Source organism: Oncorhynchus mykiss, chromosome 5 (genome assembly GCF_013265735.2).
Source record: "Oncorhynchus mykiss isolate Arlee chromosome 5, USDA_OmykA_1.1, whole genome shotgun sequence".
NCBI lineage: Eukaryota > Metazoa > Chordata > Actinopteri > Salmoniformes > Salmonidae > Oncorhynchus > Oncorhynchus mykiss.
Genome location: NC_048569.1, coordinates 18,729,761 through 18,749,022, shown reverse-complemented (window position 1 = coordinate 18,749,022; position 19,262 = coordinate 18,729,761). Strand labels below are relative to the sequence as shown.

Sequence of the window (19,262 nt, the reverse complement as noted above, 5' to 3'; positions counted from 1 at the left end):
TCAGCTGCATAATAACATTATTCAACAGGAAGGGGAGCAGGGCAACCAGAGCAATCCCAATTTGTTGTCATTTGGGATAACATGAGATTCCATCGGGCTGCTCTGGTTTGCGCCTGGTTCAATGACCACCCCAGGTTCACCGTTATTTTTTTTGCCAGCATATTCCCCATTTATGAATCCGATTGAGGAATTTTTCTCAGCATGGCGGTGGAGTGTATGACCGTAACCCCTACGCACAGCAAAACCTCCTGGAGGCAATGGTGGACGCTTGTGGAGTCTATCCAGGATTTTCTAAGCATTTTTCTCACGCTGTCTGGGCAGACCAAACATAATGTGTGACGTTTATGAGATATTATGGCCTGACCCAGACCTGAGATAAGATGATGAGAATGCTGATGCTGAGTAACTTGTACATTTGCTGGATTTGGAAATAAAGCTTTTGGAAATTGGGTATTTTACTGTGAATGGACTCTTCCTTACATGTTTTGTCAGTGTGACATTTCAAAGGTCAGGTTTTTGACCAAAACAGCATATACAGTAGTATTCCCTTATACACTAGTGTAAGCGGTAATTTTTACAGTACTGTTTTGAAGTTCTCTTGCCTGGTTATCTGGATTGTCCCTGCTGTGATTTTACAAAGTTCCAAATTCTTAATCTGAAAACCTATTCTAAACATTTCGGCAGCAGTGTTTCAAAATATTCCCTTTAGTGTGTAGCAAATAGTCACGTAGTCTGTGTTTTTGACAGCTTTTGTGTTGTCTGAGTGCATAGTTTAAATGGGGACCCAGAAGTTAGATGCTTGTACTGTTGGGTGTGAGTTTTTAAAAATGTGTGTGAAGATTTGAGAAAATGGCAAGTTGTTCCAGGAATTGTGTCTAAGCAATTGAGAAACTGTAATTCTGCATTGTTGGGAAAGGGCTTGTAAGTAAGCATTTCACAGTAGAGCCTATACCTGTTGCATTCGGTGCATGTGTCAAATACATATTGATTTGGTTTGATCTGACACAAATCAGTGATTTGGCGCAGTTAGGGTTGCAATTTTTACAAAAATCGTGCTTTGAAGATTCCCAGAATCAGGAGCGAATAAGGAGGAAATCCTGAATCCAAACCTTGTAATTTTTGAAAAGTTACTGGAATTTTGCAGCCCTAGGAGCAGATATGTGAAATTACAATTCTGTCTGTTGGAATGGGAAGAATGTGAGTATGAGCATGCATTTGTGTGTCATTTGTCAGTCTTAACTGACTTGCCTAGTTAAATAAAGGTAAAAAATAATAATGTGCATCTCCATTGTCCTTAGAACTTTGACTCACACATTCGTGGAGCAAGGAGATGATGGCAGCAAGGCAGATCAGCCAGTCTCTGAGCACGGTCAAACTGAGACCGACAGAACATCTCTTGGGTTAAAACGTCAAATATTTTCTGGATGTTCAGATGGCCACCTGCTTATCATCTTACACCAACCAGCACTTCTATAGTAAACACACACTGATGCTCACACACATTCTCAAATTCTTATTTTCAACAACAGCTTAGGAACTCTTATTCACTACAGAAGTAGGGGCAGAACGACAGATTTGTACCTTGTACCTTGTCAGCTCATGGATTTGAACTTGCAACCTTCCGGTTAATAGTCCAACGCTCTAACCACTAGGCTACCCTGCCGCCCCCATATACAGTTGAAGTCGGAAGTTTACATACACATTAGCCAAACACATTTAAACTCAGTTTTCACAATTCCTGACATTTAATCCAAGGCAGGTCAGTTAGGATCACCATTTTTTTTAAGAATGTGAAATGTCAGAATAATAGTAGAGTGATTTTTTCAGCTTTTATTTCTTTCATCACATTCCCAGTGGGTCAGAAGTTTACATACACTCAATTCGTATTTGGTAGCATTGCCTTTAAATTGTTTAAATTAACTTGGGTCAAAAGTTTCGGGTAGCCTTCCACAAGCTTCCCACAATTAGTTGGTTGAATTTTGACCCATTCCTCCTGACAGAGCTGGTGTAACTGAGTCAGGTTTGTAAGCCTACTTGCTCACACACACTTTTTCAGTTCTGCCCACAATTTTCTATAGGATTCAGGTCAGGGTTTTGTGATGGCCACTCCAATACCTTGACTTTGTTGTCCTTAAGCCATTTTGCCACAACTTTGGAAGCATGCTTGGGGTCATTGTCCATTTGGAAGACCCATTGAGATGTTGCTTCAATATATCCACATAATTATCCTGCCTCATGATGCCATCTATTTTTCCTTGCAGAGCGGCCTTTCATGTTATGTCGATATAGGACTCGTTTACCTGTGGATATAGATACTTTGTACCTGTTTCCTCCAGCATCTTCACAAAGTCCTTTGCTTGATTTGTGATTGATTTGCCCTTTTCGCACCAAAGTATGTTCATCTCTAGGAGACAGAACGTGTCCACTTCCTGAGCGGTATGATGGCTGCGTGGTCCCATTATGTTTATACTTGCGTACAATTGTTTGTACAGATGAATGTTTTACCTTCAGGTGTTTGCAAATTGCTCCCAATTTATAGACTTGTGGAGGTCTACAAAAAAATTCTGAGGTCTTGGCTAATTTCTTTTAATTTTCCCATGATGTCAAGCAAAGAGGCACTGAGTTTGAAGGTAGGCCTTGAAATACATCCACAGGTACACCTCCAATTGACTCAAATGATGTGAATTTGAATCAGAAGCTTCTAAAGCCATGATATAATTTTCTGGAATTTTACAAGCTGTTTAAAGGCACTGTCAACTTAGTGTATGACCCACTGGAATTGTGATTCAGTGAATTTTAAGTGAAATAATCTACCAGTAAACAATTGTTGGAAAAATTACTTGTGTCATGTGTAGCTGATGTGAAATTGCTAGCTAGTTAGCGGTGGTGCGCACTAGTGGCGTTTTAATTGATGACGTCACTTGCTCTGAGACCTTGAAGTAGTGGTTCCCCTTGCTCTGCAAGGGCTGCGGCTTTTGTGGAGCGATGGGTAACGATGCTTCGAGGGTGACTGTTGACGTGTGCAGAGCGTCCCTGGTTCGCGCCCAGGTCGGGGCGAGGGGACGGACGCAAAGTCTATACTGTTACACATGCACAAGAAATTTGCAGAGTGGCTGAAAAACGAGTTTTAATGACTCCAACCTAAGTGTATGTAAACTTCTGACTTCAACTGTACTTCATAAGTAATGTCCAAATAATTCCCCCCTGGAATGTTTTAAAAATATTTAATTATGTCATATAAATTCAGGAACGAGGGCAACACCTTCCTCTTGATAAGCTTCTATATTCAGTTTATTCTAGAGGAAGGAAGTCTATTTACAGTGCATTTACAGAGATTGGTTACAGCTGCATCCCAGATGGCACCTTTTTCTATATATATTACACTGCTTTCAAACCAGACTACTATGGGCCCAGGTCAAAAGTATTGCACTTTATAAAGAATAGTGTACCATGGGATGCATGCCATGGGAATTATCCACCCGGCACAGCCAGAAGAGGACTGGCCACCCCACATAGCCTGGTTCCTCTCTAGGTTTCTTCCTAGGTTTTGGCCTTTCTAGGGAGTTTTTCCTAGCCACCGTGCTTCTACACCTGCATTGCTTGCTGTTTGGGGTTTTAGGCTGGGTTTCTGTACAGCACTTTGAGATATCAGCTGATGTACGAAGGGCTATATAAATACATTTGATTTGATTTGATTTGATGGTCTAATGAATGACCTTGATCTCTATAAACCACATCCTACCACAACCCACCACCGGTACCTGATCACCAGCTGGCTTATACCCGGTGGGTTATTTTTTTCTTCAAATAATAGCAAATTACCAAGCTGGGCTTGCCTGGTGCACTAGAATCAATACAACAGTATCAAAAGGGCAAATCCTGCCGATCTGGCACTCCAGGCAGGCTACAGCAAATGCTACGAGTATACTTGAAAGATGTCAAGTACTATTTGAACCCAGCTACATGGTTCTGGTGCCAGAGGCTGCAGCTATAAGCATAGTAGAATGACCCGTGTTAGATGATAACGGTTGAGTCAAAGACTTTGGCGGCAGATTCATCTAAGGCGGCCATTTTGTTGGATTAGACACAAAGTCCTTGGAACCCCTTGACAATCAATACCTCTCTCTTCTCCCCATGTTCACACCCAGAGACAAAGAGGAGAGAGTGGGGGAAAGAGAGGGGGAGAGGAGAAAGGTTGAGAAATAATAAAAGTTGTGATGGATTGTCTCCGTCTTCCTATCTCTCTCTCTCCGTCACTCCCCCTCTCCCTCTCTCTCCCTATTCCGATCCCTCTCTCTCTCTCTTTCTTACTCCTCCTCTCTCTCCCTATTCCTATCCCTCTATCTCTCCCTCATCCCCCCTCTCTCTCCCTATCCTTCTATCTCTCTCTCACTCCCCCTCTCTCCTACTTCCTATCCCTCTATCTCCCTCCCTTTCTTTCTTTCTCCCTCACTCCCCCTCTCTCTCCCTTTCCTGTCCCTCTATCTCCCTCTCTCTCTCCCTCTCTCTCTCCCTCTTGTAAAGGCCTGAGAAGGATGGTATTTGCTTGACAGGTTCAGGTGCAATTTGGTTACTGATTAAACAGAAAATCCAGACCGAGCTGAATGAGAATGTAATTGTTGAGTCTGGCAGTGTGGCAGTCATGGTAGGCCTTCCTGTTGCTTGTGGGGAGAAGAGCTTCTCTGACAGTTTGAATCTCTAGTTAATAGTTTAGGTCTGCTCTCTGTCATATGCTGTCTCTTCAAACACCAGGAGAGAGCACTGCAAGGAGCTAAAGAGAGAGGGAGTCAGATTGAAGGAGAGATAGATACAGAGTGATAGAGAGAGAGAGAGAGAGAGAGAGAGAGAGAGCAGACAGACTGAGAGAGGGATATTGAGACTGTGGGAGTATGAAAGAGATAAAAGGAGTGGGAGGATTAGAAACTGAAGGAGAACAAAAGACAGAGAGAAATAATCAGGCCAATTCCCTCTGTTTTCTACCCCAGGAGGAGTCATTTGTGTGTGTGCATGTGTCCGTACGTGCGCGCATGTATGTGTGGGTGTGTTTGTGTGATTAACGATTAATGCAATCTGCATTTTATGGGCTGTTTTACTCTGTGCATTAAGAATGAATAATGAGATGTTTTCCGCCTTTGCCTATAAACCCAGTCCAGAAAAGAACATTACATTATCTCTAAAAAAAGAAAAATATCTCTGATATTTAGATCTCTAAAAATAACAATAATACAGATTATAATGCGGGCACTGAGACAGTGTTGTTATTGCACTCCATAAGCAGATGTTGGTGTTGTTCTAATGTTTGAGAACAGACAGAAGCAGACGCACACGCACGCACACACACACACACACATACACACACACACTCGTACTTTCTCCCTATCTAGTTATATTTCTCTCTCTCCCCCTCCCACAAACTTTCTTCTTCGGAAACAAAACTGATCTCTGTCTCTGTGTCATCTGTCTGTGTGAGAGTGAACAACAACAGTCCAAATGTCTCTGCGGGGAGTTCTGCTGGACCAGGACCAGTTCTGTTGTTCTGTCTGTCCGGAACTACTGAAGGAGCCGGTGGCTATTCCCTGTGGACACAGTTACTGTAGAAGCTGTGTTGAGGGCTACTGGGATCAGGATGATCAGGGCATCTACAGCTGTCCTCAGTGCAAGCAGACCTTCACCCCAAGGCCTAATATGAGGAAAAATAACATGTTGGCTGAAGTGTTGGAGACACTGCAGAAGACAGGACTCCAGGCTGCTCCCCCTGCTCTGCTATGTTGGACCTGGAAATGTGGCGTGTGATTTCTGCACTGGGACCAGAAAGCAGAAAGCCTTCATGTCCTGTATGGCATGTCTGGTGTCTTACTGTGAGACTCACCTCCAGCCTCACTATGATGTTCCTGGACTAAAGAAACACAAGCTGGTCAAAGCCATCATACAGCTACAGGAGAAGATCGGCTCTCATCATGACAAACTGCCGTACGGATCAACAGTGTATATGTCTATTGTGTGTGATGGATGAACATAATGGCCATATGATACAATGTCAGCTGCAGCAGAGAGGATAGAGAAACAGGTTAGACCAGAACAACTGGTTGATGACTCTGTTAAACAGTAGGAAGGCTGTTTGAATAGGAGAGATCAAGAAACATAGTTATTGAAATGAAATCGACCCATAGCAGAAGAAATATGATTATCATAAATTATCCAAATCGATCAGCTTCTTCTAAAGTCAAACTCCATTATCACTCTTTTGAGTCCAACGTTCAGTCTCTGTGATACATCTCATGTACAGTAAGAACTATAATCAGTCAATCAACTGTGTGCTATGGTGACAAGTGAACTATTGGAAACAAAACTTGATAGCTCAATGAAGAGTGTTCCTCAACAGAGTCAGCTGTGGATGAGTCAGCAGAAGCTCCAGCAGAGAGTCCAGGAGAGAGAGAAGGTGCTGAAGGAGCTCCAACAGGCTGTGGAGTTTCTCAAGGTGAGTATTATTATTGACCAGAGGTGATGCACCATTTCACTTCTCTCCTCCAGCCAACCAGAGAGAGAGAGAGAGAGAGAGGCCACTCTCCAATCCACTATGGAGAACAGTCTGGCTGGGCTACATGTATAGATAGAGAGGGAATAAACTGATTATATCAGGATAAAGTAAGACCCAGATGCAGAATGTGTAGAAGTAATACTGTTAATTATAGCAACAGAAGCAAAGGTACTGGATGGCAGGCAGGCTTAGGGTCAGGACAGGCAGAGTGGTCAGGCGGGTGGGTTCAGGGTCAGGACAGGCAAAGGTCAAAAACCAGGAGGGCGAGAAAAGAGAGGCTGGGGTAAAACAGGAGCTGACAGGACAAATGCTGGTAAGTTTGACAAACAAGACAAACTGGCAACAGAAATCACAGGCAACAGAAACAGGAAACAGAAATCACAGGTATAAGTACACGGGATAATGGGGAAGTAGGGCGACACCTGGAGTGGGTGGAGACAAGCACAAATACAGGTGAAACAGATCAGGGCGTGACAGTACCCCTGTTGAAAGCGGCGACGAATGAGGACACGTCCGGGACCATGGTAGGCCACCAAAAGCGCTGTCGCACAAAGGCCAGGGTCTGACGGGCGCCCAGTTGGCAGGCCAACCTGGAGGAGTCCAGAAGAGCTGAGCGGACGGTGTCGGGAACGAACATCCAGTTGTCAGAATCCCCCCCGGGGATTGGCTCCATTCCTCCAACGCCATCTAAACCGCAGAAGCTCCCAATTCCCCACATCGTAGTTCCTTTCCATGGCATTGACGCGATGGGAGAAGAAGGCGTAGAAATGTATCTGAGGTCAAGGGCAGAATGCTGGGACAGGACAGCCCCCACATGTCTGAAGCATCGGCCTCCACCACGAACTGACAAGATGGGTCCGGATGAACCAAGATGGGAGCTGTGGTGAAGCGATGTTTGAGGTCCCGGCACATCCGGTCAGCAGCTGGGGACCACGTGAACGGAACCTTGGGCGAGGTGAGTGCTGACAGGGGGGAAGCCAGGGTGCTGTAACCCCAGATAAAGCTGCGATAGAAATTGGTGAACCCCAGGAAACGTTGCAGCTGCACCCATGAGATAAGCTGAGGCCAATGCATCACTGCTCTCACCATCCTGGTATCCATCTGGACACTGCCAGCAGAGATGATGTAACCCAGAAAGGGGATGGTGGAGAGATGAAACTATAATTTCTCCTCCTTCACAAACAGCTGATTTTCAAGAAGGCGTTGAAGGACCTGCCGGACATGGAACAGGTGTTCTTGAGGGGAGCGAGAGAAGACGAGGATGTCATCAATGTGAAGGAAGACGAACCGGTTTAACATGTCATGGAGAACAGCATTCACCAGAGCCTGGAACACAGCAGGGGCATTGGTGAGGTCAAAGGGCATGACCAGATACTCGTAGTGAACACTGGCCTTGTTGAAGGCGATCTTCCACTCGTCCCTCTCTCGTATCTGTACCAGATGGTGGGAATTCTGTAGATCCAGTTTGGAAAACACAGTGGCACCCTAGAGTGGCTCGAAGGCCGAGGAGATGAGTGGTAGCAGGTAACGGTTCTTAACCGTAATGTCGTTGAGTCCCTGGTAGTCAATGCACGGGTGCAGGGTCTTGTCCTTTTTCTCCACAAAGAAGAAGCCTGGACCGGCGGGAGAGGTAGAGGGATGGATAAATCCAGCAGCTAGGGAGTCCCCAAGGTAGGTATCCATAGCCTTGGTCTACTTTAACGACAGAGAGTACAGATGTCCCCGGGGTGGTGTGGTGCTAGGGAAAAGGTAAATCCCGCAGTCATAGGGTCGGTGCAGCAGAAGCGATGTGACCCGGGCCTTGCTGAGCACCTCCCAGAGGTCCTGGTACTCGGTGGGAATGGCAGAGAGGTCCGGGGCACCTTCCCGGGGCAGGTTGTGCTGACTTCAGGCAATGGGCGTGGCAGAACGGGCTCCAGCCCATGATGGCACCAGTTGACCAGTGAATGAGGGGATTGTGTCGTTGAAGCCAGGAGAATCCCAATTGCACGGGAATCAGAGGGGACTTGATGTAAGTGGATGGGAGTGGTGTTGTGGGTGACTCGGCCTATAAAACGCCTGTCCAGGGCTCTAATGTCCACTGGAATGGAGAAGGGCTGAGTGGGGATGTTCAGTTCGGACGCCAGGGTAGCGTACAAAATGAGAACACTGTGCAATTTGGACTGGTCTCCCCACAGCAGAATGGCATGAAAAGGGTGCGAGCAGGGGTAGCAGGACATTCTCCATACGGCCCACGATAGTCCTTGCTCCTACCGGTGAGCCTGGCTTCTTTAGAGGACAAGAGGAAACAAAATTACCAAGATTCCCGCAGCCCAGCTCTGCCTAGTGGCATATGCTCAGGAAGCTGTGATTCGGCTGTCTTCGGCAGCCCTCGGGGCAGGTCTGCACCCTCAGGTCCTCTTAGTAACGAGACCGCCGGGAGCTTCTGGGTTGATTCGGAAGCAAGGTGGGATCCCTGGGTGTGCATGCAAATTCAAATTTCCTCTCCCTCTGTCGTTCCTGTAGTCGCCCATCGATTCGGATGGTCAAAGCGATGAGGGAATCGAGATCCGTAGGTAACTCACGAGCAGCAAGCTCATCCTTGACCTCCTCCGAGACGCCGTGCATTAACATATCCAATAGTGCTTCCGGGTTCCAAGCACTCTCCGCTGCCAACGTGCGGAAATTCACCACTTAGTCAGCCACACTGCAGAAGACCTGCCAAAGCTGGATTAGCCTCCGGGCAGCTTCTCTCCTGGAGAACGAGGCGTGAAAAACCTTCTTCACCTCTGCCACGAATCCCTCCAGACTAACGCATATGGCCAGCTGCTGTTCCCATACAGCAGTAGCCCAGGTGAGAGCCCTCCCGGACATCAGCTTGTTGAGCTTTATCAGCTTAATGCCTATCTTTATCTGACTTAGAACTTGTATTGTTCTATTTCCCCTCATTGGTCTCTGCTCTGCTCTTCTCTTGGACTCCTGTCAGTTCACACTGGACCTGAACACAGCACATAAAACGTATAGGGGAACAGTAAGGTGACAACTACAGGCCAAGATCAGCTGTAAACTAATGGCTGATCTTGGCCAGATTCAGTTACTTCTTGCAGGTGATGTGTAAAGAGGATCTGTCTGGACGCGGTTGAGTGGAGTGGGGATACTGTTCGTACCGTCGTATCATATAAAGACACTGTCCTCCTACAGCGTCTCTGACACAATGGCCCACGTCCAGACAACATTTACCCAGCCCCTCTATCCTGAGTATTGGTTCAGGTAGCTGTGTAAGCTGTGGTAAAGTTCCCTTTAGTACAGAGATGCTTTATTATGCTCCACTTTGCACTTTTTTGAAAATATCTTTCAATCTTGTGCATTCACATTGATATCCTGTGAAATTTTAACATATAATACTCAGTTATAACATGCACATTCCAATGTTATTTTATGAATTAGGAAATAGAAAGTTGAATATGTAGTATCAACTAACAATGTATAACTCATTGATCTTTGTGATTTAACCCCTCTGGTAAAAAAAAAATCTTGACACTGTCTGTTATGTCTAGCGTTCCCCTAGGTGAACTCACCCCCCCCCCATTCAGCTGAAAAGGTGGCGCAGGAAATTTAAAAAATATTCTTTAGAAATATTTAACTTTCACACATTAACAAGTCCAATACAGCAAAAGAAAGATAAACATCTTGTTAATCTACCCATCATGTCCAATTTTTTAAACGTTTTACAGCGAAAACACAACATATATTTATGTTAGATCACCACCAAATTCAAAAACACACACAAATATTTTTCACAGCCAAGGATAGTCACAAAAGCAGAAATATAGATAAAATGAATCACTAACCTTTGTTTATCTCCATCAGATGACACTCATAGGACATCATGTTATACATGTATTGTGTGTTTTGTTCGATAATATGCATATATATATATATATATATATAAAATATCAGTTTACATTGGCGCGTTACGTGCAGTAATATTTTGATTACTCCGGTGATTTTGCAGGAATACTCACAATAAACATTGATAAAAGATGCAAGTGTAATTCACATAATTAAAGATAAATGTATCCTCTATGCAACCGCTGTGTCAGATTTTTTTTTTTACTTTACGGAAAAAGGAATAATCTGAGAACGGCACTCAGAACCCAAAGAAATAGCCGCCATTTTGGTGTCAACAGAAACTACAAAAAACACTATAAATATTCACTTACCTTTGAATATCTTCATCAGAAGGCAGTTCCAGGAATCCCAGTTCGACAATAAATGACTGATTTGTTCAATAAAGTTCCATAAAGCCCATCATTTAGCCACTTGTTGATAGCTTGTTCAGCCCAGCATTCAATCCTCAAAAAGCACGAGCAATTCCTCCAGACAAAAACTCAAAAAGTTCCTTTACAGGTCGTAGAAACAAGTCAAATGATGTATGCAATCCATATTTAGGATGTTTTAAACATTAATCAGCAATAAGGTTCCAACCGGAGAATTTCATTGTCTGAAGAAACGCATTGGAACGGAAGAACACTCTTGTGACCGTACAATGAGAGCAAGGCTTTCTGCCAGACCACTCACTCAAAGAGCTATTATGAGCCCCTCCTTTATAGTAGAATCATACAACCAGAATCTAAAGATGGTGACATACTGTGGAAGCCCTAGGAAGTGCATAAACATCCATATCTAAAATGGACATCAAATGGCACTGTTTTCAAAATCGAGTTCTCACTTCCTGTTTGGATTTCTTCTCAGGTTTTTGTCTGACATATGAGTTCTGTTATACTCACAGACATAATTCAAACAGTTTTAGAAACTTCAGAGTGTTTTCTATCCACAAGTAATAATAATATGCATATACAGTGCCTTGCGAAAGTATTCGGCCCCCTTGAACTTTGCGACCTTTTGCCACATTTCAGGCTTCAAACATAAAGATATAAAACTGTATTTTTTTGTGAAGAATCAACAACAAGTGGGACACAATCATGAAGTGGAACGACATTTATTGGATATTTCAAACTTTTTTAACAATTCAAAAACTGAAAAATTGGGCGTGCAAAATTATTCAGCCCCTTTACTTTCAGTGCAGCAAACTCTCTCCAGAAGTTCAGTGAGGATCTCTGAATGATCCAATGTTGACCTACATGACTAATGATGATAAATACAATCCACCTGTGTGTAATCAAGTCTCCGTATAAATGCACCTGCACTGTGATAGTCTCAGAGGTACTTTAAAAGCGCAGAGAGCATCATGAAGAACAAGGAACACACCAGGCAGGTCCGATATACTGTTGTGAAGAAGTTTAAAGCCGGATTTGGATACAAAAAGATTTCCCAAGCTTTAAACATCCCAAGGAGCACTGTGCAAGCGTTAATATTGAAATGGAAGGAGTGTCAGACCACTGCAAATCTACTAAGACCTGCCGTCCCTCTAAACTTTCAGCTCATACAAGGAGAAGACTGATCAGAGATGCAGCCAAGAGGCCCATGATCACTCTGGATGAACTGCAGAGATCTACAGCTGAGGTGGGAGACTCTGTCCATAGGACAACAATCAGTCGTATATTGCACAAATCTGGCCTTTATGGAAGAGTGGCAAGAAGAAAGCCATTTCTTAAAGATATCCATAAAAAGTGTCATTTAAAGTTTGCCACAAGCCACCTGGGAGACACACCAAACATGTGGAAGAAGGTGCTCTGGTCAGATGAAACCAAAATTGAACTTTTTGGCAACAATGCAAAACGTTATGTTTGGCGTAAAAGCAACACAGCTGAACACACCATTCCCACTGTCAAACATGGTGGTGGCAGCATCATGGTTTGGGCCTGCTTTTCTTCAGCAGGGACAGGGAAGATGGTTAAAATTGATGGGAAGATGGATGGAGCCAAATACAGGACCATTCTGGAAGAAAACCTGATGGTCTGCAAAAGATCTGAGACTGGGACGGAGATTCTTCTTCCAACAAGACAACAATCCAAAACATAAAGCAAAATCTACACTGGAATGGTTCAAAAATAAACATATCCAGGTGTTAGAATGGCCAAGTCAAAGTCCAGACCTGAATCCAATCGAGAATCTGTGGAAAGAACTGAAAACTGCTGTTCACAAATGCTCTCCATCCAACCTCACTGAGCTCGAGCTGTTTTGCAAGGAGGAATGGGAAAAAATGTCAGTCTCTCGATGTGCAAAACTGATAGAGACATACCCCAAGCGACTTACAGCTGTAATCGCAGCAAAAGGTGGCGCTACAAAGTATTAACTTAAGGGGGCTGAATAATTTTGCACGCCCAATTTTTCAGTTTTTGATTTGTTAAAAAAGTTTGAAATATCCAATAAATGTCGTTCCACTTCATGATTGTGTCCCACTTGTTGTTGATTCTTCACAAAAAAATACAGTTTTATATCTTTATGTTTGAAGCCTGAAATGTGGCAAAAGGTCGCAAAGTTCAAGGGGGCCGAATACTTTCGCAAGGCACTGTATTCCCATCTGGGAAAGAGTAGGAGGCAGTTTACTCTGGGCATGCCTTTCATCCAAAAGTGAAAATGCTTCCCCCTAGCCCCAACAGGTTTTAAGTGTCCTGTAAAATACCCTTAAATCTGTAAAATAGCCTTAAATCTATCTAACTTTTTATAATCCAGTTATGCCACTTTGTTTATTGGTAAACTAAACTGAACATTGTGGGACCCTGTACTGTGGCTGACTGTTGACACATACAATATGTTATTAATAAGGTATTAACCTCTAGTGACTCCCCATCCCGCATGCGGGAGCGTAATCATCGACTGACACTAATTAGCATGACGCAACGGACATAAATATTCCTAGAAAATATTCCTATTCATGAAAATCACAAATGAAATATATTGAGACACAGCTTAGCCTTTTGTTAATCACCCTGTCATTCAAAAGATGCTTTACAGCCAAAGCTAGACAAGCATTTGTGTAAGTTTATCGATAGCCTAGCATAGCATTTTGTCCAGCTAGCAGCTGGTAACTTGGTCACGGAAATCAGAAAAGCAATCAAATGAAATTGTTTACCTTTGATGAGCTTCGGATGTTTTCACTCACAAGACTCCCAGCTAGATAGCAAATGTTCCTATTTTCCAAAAATATTATTTTTGTAGGCAAAATAGCTCCGTTTGTTCTTCACGTTTGGCTGAGAAATCGCCCGGAAATTGCAGTCACAAAAAAGCCAGAAAATATTCCAAATAAGCTCCATAATATCGACAGAAACATGGCAAATGTTGTTTATATTCAATCCTCAAGGTGTTTTTCAAATATCTATTCGATAATATATCCACCGGGACAATTCGTTTTTCAGTAGGACCGATTGGAATAATGGCTACCTCTGTATTTTACTTGAGAGTCACTCTGGGAGCCATCAGGTGACCACTTGCGCAATGTAGCCGCTTACGGGTATTCTTCAACATAAATGCGTAAAACTACGTCACAATGCTGTAGACACCTTCGGGAATACGGAGAAAGAGTAATCTGGTTGATAGCCCATTCACTGCTCAATAGGGACGCATTGGAACGCAACGCTTTTAAAACATGAAGCACTTCCGGATTGGATTTTTCTCAGGCTTTCGCCTGCAACATCAGTTCTGTTATACTCACAGACAATATTTTTACAGTTTTGGAAACTTTAGAGTGTTTTCTATCCTAAACTGTCAATTATATGCATATTCTAGTTATTTTTCCAAAAATGAAAATACTGCCCCCTTGTCACAAAAGGTTTTCATAGCATGAAAATAATATTATGAGATATCATGAACAGCAGGTCTGTGTGTATGTGTGTGTCTGTATGCGTGCGTGAATGGGTGCATGCGTGTGTGTGTGAGAGAGAGATGGAGAAAGAGAAAGAGAGAGGATTAATGTTTTATTTTCCCTTTTGTACTTTAAATATTTGCGCATAGTATGACATTTGTAATTTTGGAACTTTTGTGAGTGTAATGTTTACTGTTCATTTTTAGTTCACTTGTCTGGCAATGTTAACAGCTGGGGTGAAAGAGGGGCGATTACGATAGAGAAACCCAAGTCTAGATTTAACTTTATTGAGATTGTTTGGGATGAGTTGGACTGCAGAGTGAAGGAAAAGCAGCCAACAAGTGCTCAGCATATGTGGGAGCTCCTTCAAGACTGTTGGGAAAGCATTCCAGGTGAAGCTGGTTGAGAGTATGCCAAGAGTGTCATCAAGGCAAAGGGTGGCTACTTTGAAGAATCTCAAATATGAAATATATTTTGATTTGCTTAACACTTTTTTGGTTACTACATGATTCCATGTGTGTTATTTCATAGTTTTGATGTATTCACTATTATTCTACAATGTAGAAAATAGTAAAAATAAAGAAAAACCCTTCAATGAGTAGGTGTGTCCAAACTTTTGACAGGTACTGTATGTTTCCCATGCCAATAAAGACCTTCAATTGAATTGAGAGAGAGAGAGCGTTTGTGTGTGTTATACTGATACAGTAACAGTTCCTATTGGCTGAATTTCCCCTGCCCTCTCGCTGTGACCTTTACCTTCTCCTAGCTCTCAGGGGGATCACACAAATCAGCTTAAGGCCTGCCGTCATTTCAAATGTACATGTGTGGGTTGTGTGAGCCTGAGCCAATGCCATTGTCCCAAATGGCACCCTATTACCTACATGGTACACTACTTCTGAGCAGAGACCTACGAGTCATAGTCAAAAGTAGTGCACTATAGTGAACAGAGTGCCATTTGGGATGAATACACACTGTGAGATGCTGAGAGGAGAGGAGGTTGCTTAATCATTAATACACAGCTGTCGTTCCCCACAGTAAGGTAGATGGTTTAAATGAATAGTAAAAATACAATAGAAATAAATAATTTAAAAAAATAAGTTAGTCACATAGTGTCACTGTACTCACAACCCTCGGAACCTACCTGTCTGTCTCGTGTCTTTCACTTCCTACCTCACTTTTATTTTTACCAACCTACCTTTCTACCCTTTATTTTTACCAACCTACCTTTCTACCCTTTATTTTTTCCAACCTACCTTTCTACCCTTTATTTTTACCAACCTACATTTCTACCCTTTATTTTTACCAACCTACCTTTCTACCCTTTATTTTTACCAACCTACCTTTCTACCCTTTATTTTTACCAACCTACCTTTCTACCCTTTCTTTTTACCAACCTACCTTTCTACCCTTTATTTTTACCAACCTACCTTTCTACCCTTTATTTTTACCAACCTACCTTTCTACCCTTTATTTTTACCAACCTACCTTTCTACCCTTTATTTTTACCAACCTACCTTTCTACCCTTTATTTTTACCAACCTACCTTTCTACCCTTTATTTTTACCAACCTACCTTTCTACCCTTTATTTTTACCAACCTACCTTTCTACCCTTTATTTTTACCAACCTACCTTTCTACCCTTTCTTTTTACCAACCTACCTTTCTACCCTTTATTTTTACCAACCTACCTTTCTACCCTTTATTTTTACCAACCTACCTTTCTACCCTTTATTTTTTCCAACCTACCTTTCTACCCTTTATTTTTACCAACCTACCTTTCTACCCTTTATTTTTACCAACCTACCTTACTACCATTGTTCTCTGTTTCCTCTGCACTCTTTTCCTTTTTCCCCTATGAAGCTGGGCCCCTCTTTTATACACTTCTACACTACCAGTCAGTCAGTCTGAGGGAACACAATCATCAGATATAGGCCGACATGGTTTGTTTTGACTCCACAGTGTCCTTACTCTCCAGGGCCTAGCTTATACTCACAGCAACACTTACCCTCAGTCAGTGGCTGCCAACTAGTTATCCTAAATTGGTTTCTTCATTTTCCTTTTATTTGTTTAGTTGAATAGACACTCCCCATTATTTACATACAGTAGGCATGCTCCACAGAGCTACCAGTAGGACTAGAACTGAGGAGCTTCAAAGTGATTCACAATGCAGCATTGAACATCAAATCAAATCAAAGTTTATTTGTCACGTGCGCTGAGTACAACAGGTGTAGGTAGACCTTACAGTGAAATGCTTACTTTCAGACTCTAACCAATAGTGCAAAAAAGGTTTTAGGTGAACAATAGGTAAGTAAAGAATTAAAACAACAGTAAAAAGACGGGCTATATACAGTAGCGAGGCTATAAAAGTAGCAAGGCTATATACACACGGGTTAGTCAGGCTGATGGTCGGCCCAATTGAGATAGTATGTACATGTAGGTATGGTTAAAGTGACTATGCATATATGATGAACAGAGAGTAGCAGTAGCGTAAAAGAGGGGTTGGCAGGTGGTGGGAGGCAGGACACAATGCAGATAGCCCAGCTAGCCAATGTGCGGGAGCACTGGTTGGTCGGGCCAACTGAGGTAGTATGTACATGAATGTGTAGTTAAAGTGACTATGCATATATGATAAACAGAGAGTAGCAGCAGAGTGAAAGAGGGTGGGGGGCAATGCAAATATTCCGGGTAGCCATTTGATTACCTGTTCAGGAGTCTTATGGCTTGGGGGTAAAAACTGTTGAGAAGCCTTTTTGTCCTAGACTTGGCACTCCGGTACCGCTTGCCATGCGGTAGTAGGGAGAACAGTCTATGACTGGGGTGTCTGGGGTCTTTGACAATTTTTAGGATGAACATTCATGATATCCTGTGCTGGATGGTGAAGATGGTGCTAATCCATCGTCTGTTGGTATGTCAGCCTTCTTACCCTGAGCCAACGCTTCATCAAGCCCACCACATATGTATATGATGCATTAAAGAACCCAATTGGTGCCCAGATTATTTAGAACAGTTCCTATGCTTGGGAAGAGATGAATTCAAAGATGAATTATATGTGTAACCCTCTTACCAGGCTCGAATTTGACTCTCACAATATTACCTTACATAGAATATCTCAACCGCATGGGATGTCAGGTGAGAAGGACAAGTCCAATAAGAATCCCTATTGTAAACTATCTAGGGTGATGACAACTAGGGTATTAACTTTAGATGGAATGATTATAGATTTTTGTTATTGTATAAGGATATGGTTACTCAAGAATTCAATTAAATTGAAACAGTAAATGACTCCACCAAAGTAACATACATAAGGTTCAATATGTGTATTATTACATTTTCAAAGCACCACATCAAAATAAATACAAATAATAAACCACAATGAGTCATGCGCAACCCATGCCCAAATTACTTCAAGCTTGCTTAACCCCGTTGGCGCGCGTTGGAGCTAAAAAAGAATGACGACACATAAAGTCCTGAGGCACCCCACCGTTGTGGTTACTCACTATCCGTAGACATTCCCTCAGCGAAGTATGGTAGTTCTGTGCAGATTTCCTCACAAGATCCACAGCAAGCACAGCTATCAATGCAGACAGTACTCTTTAGCAGTAACCGATATCCCATGGGAACATGAACTCGTTAATCTTTCCCAAGCAATTCTCTCTCGGTGTCGCACGATGCTAGGCTAACCCCAAGGCTATCAAATATCTCCACAATGAGACGGTAGCTTCAGTCTTCACTAAGTCTTTCTTAACAAAATTATAACAACTCTCTTATAAAATAAAATCAATGTTTCCCTTCAAAACTCACTAGGTATGTGTTTTGTTCTATTTTTATCGTCTTCTGTTAAAATTTTTCGCAACCAACGGTCATAATATAACGTTCATCCTTTTCTCAACTTCTCTCTCTCTTTTTCCCCAGGCCTCCCGTTAACCAGGTCAACTCCCATTGGCCACAGCTTAACAAGTGACCTTATTGGTCAAAACTTAAACTTAAAAGTAAACCAACCTATTCACTTATACATTAAAGAAATATTTATTCAAAATAAATGCATTAACAACAATACAATTCGGGAGCAATTCAATCACCTTTTAAATCTAATACCAATGAATTATAACAAAGAAATTCAATACTTGGTTCTAACAAGGGTATTACATATGACTTGCATATGAAAATCTTGACACTTTGGGAGGGAGTTTGGAAACTGAAATTGTCAATAGGGAGGGTGAAGAGTTGTCAGTTAAAGTTTGATCAATGATTGCATTCAGAAGTGGAAAAAACAATATGTTTCTGAACCTCTGTGCATGGTTTCATGATAGAGCATAACAGAGCACCCACATACACACAGAAAGAACAATCCTTATATGGTCAGAGGTTGCTTCTGCTGCTACTTCTACAATGCAACTGCAGTAAGATCTACTGTAGGTACAGAACTACACAAGAGGCCATTTTGTTCCAACTCTGTTCTCGCAGATTCAGCACAACCTCCTCAGATCAAAACCTCTCTGGAGAAACTGAAGAAATGTGGAGATGATCCCGAGGGAATGCATAACTGGCATACTGTAGTGTCTGCTAGAAAGGCCACACAGTATGTGTGATAATAAACAGTTAGCAAGATGACACTTTGACACAGTGAGTCGTTAATACCAGACAGGTCGGTAAAACACAGTAAAATACCGCCCGCACATAAAGAATACATAAACAAGGACAATCATCAACAATATTTCCCATTCATTCGACTGACAAAATTACGACAACAAAACAAAAAGTTGCCAATTAGCAACACTTTGTTGCCCCAGTGACTGCATATATTATCATTTTGGGTTATAAATGTAATTAAATGTAGCTGAGATTTTCCCAATTATCATGTGTGTTCCATGTTGTTGAACATACTGTTCCAACCGGCATAAAGGCCTCCCCTTTAATGTGTCCATGTGTCTCCCTAACTACATTCTGAACACAACCTATTAAACCCCACAGAGAGAG

The 19,262-nt window shown here is 42.5% G+C and overlaps 1 pseudogene; it reads left to right on the top strand.

Moving 5' to 3' along the window:
• The first annotated feature begins 5,490 nt into the window (after nt 1-5,490).
• On the top strand, nt 5,491-6,505 carry LOC118964544 (annotated as a pseudogene).
• Nucleotides 6,506-19,262: the final 12,757 nt, after the last annotated feature.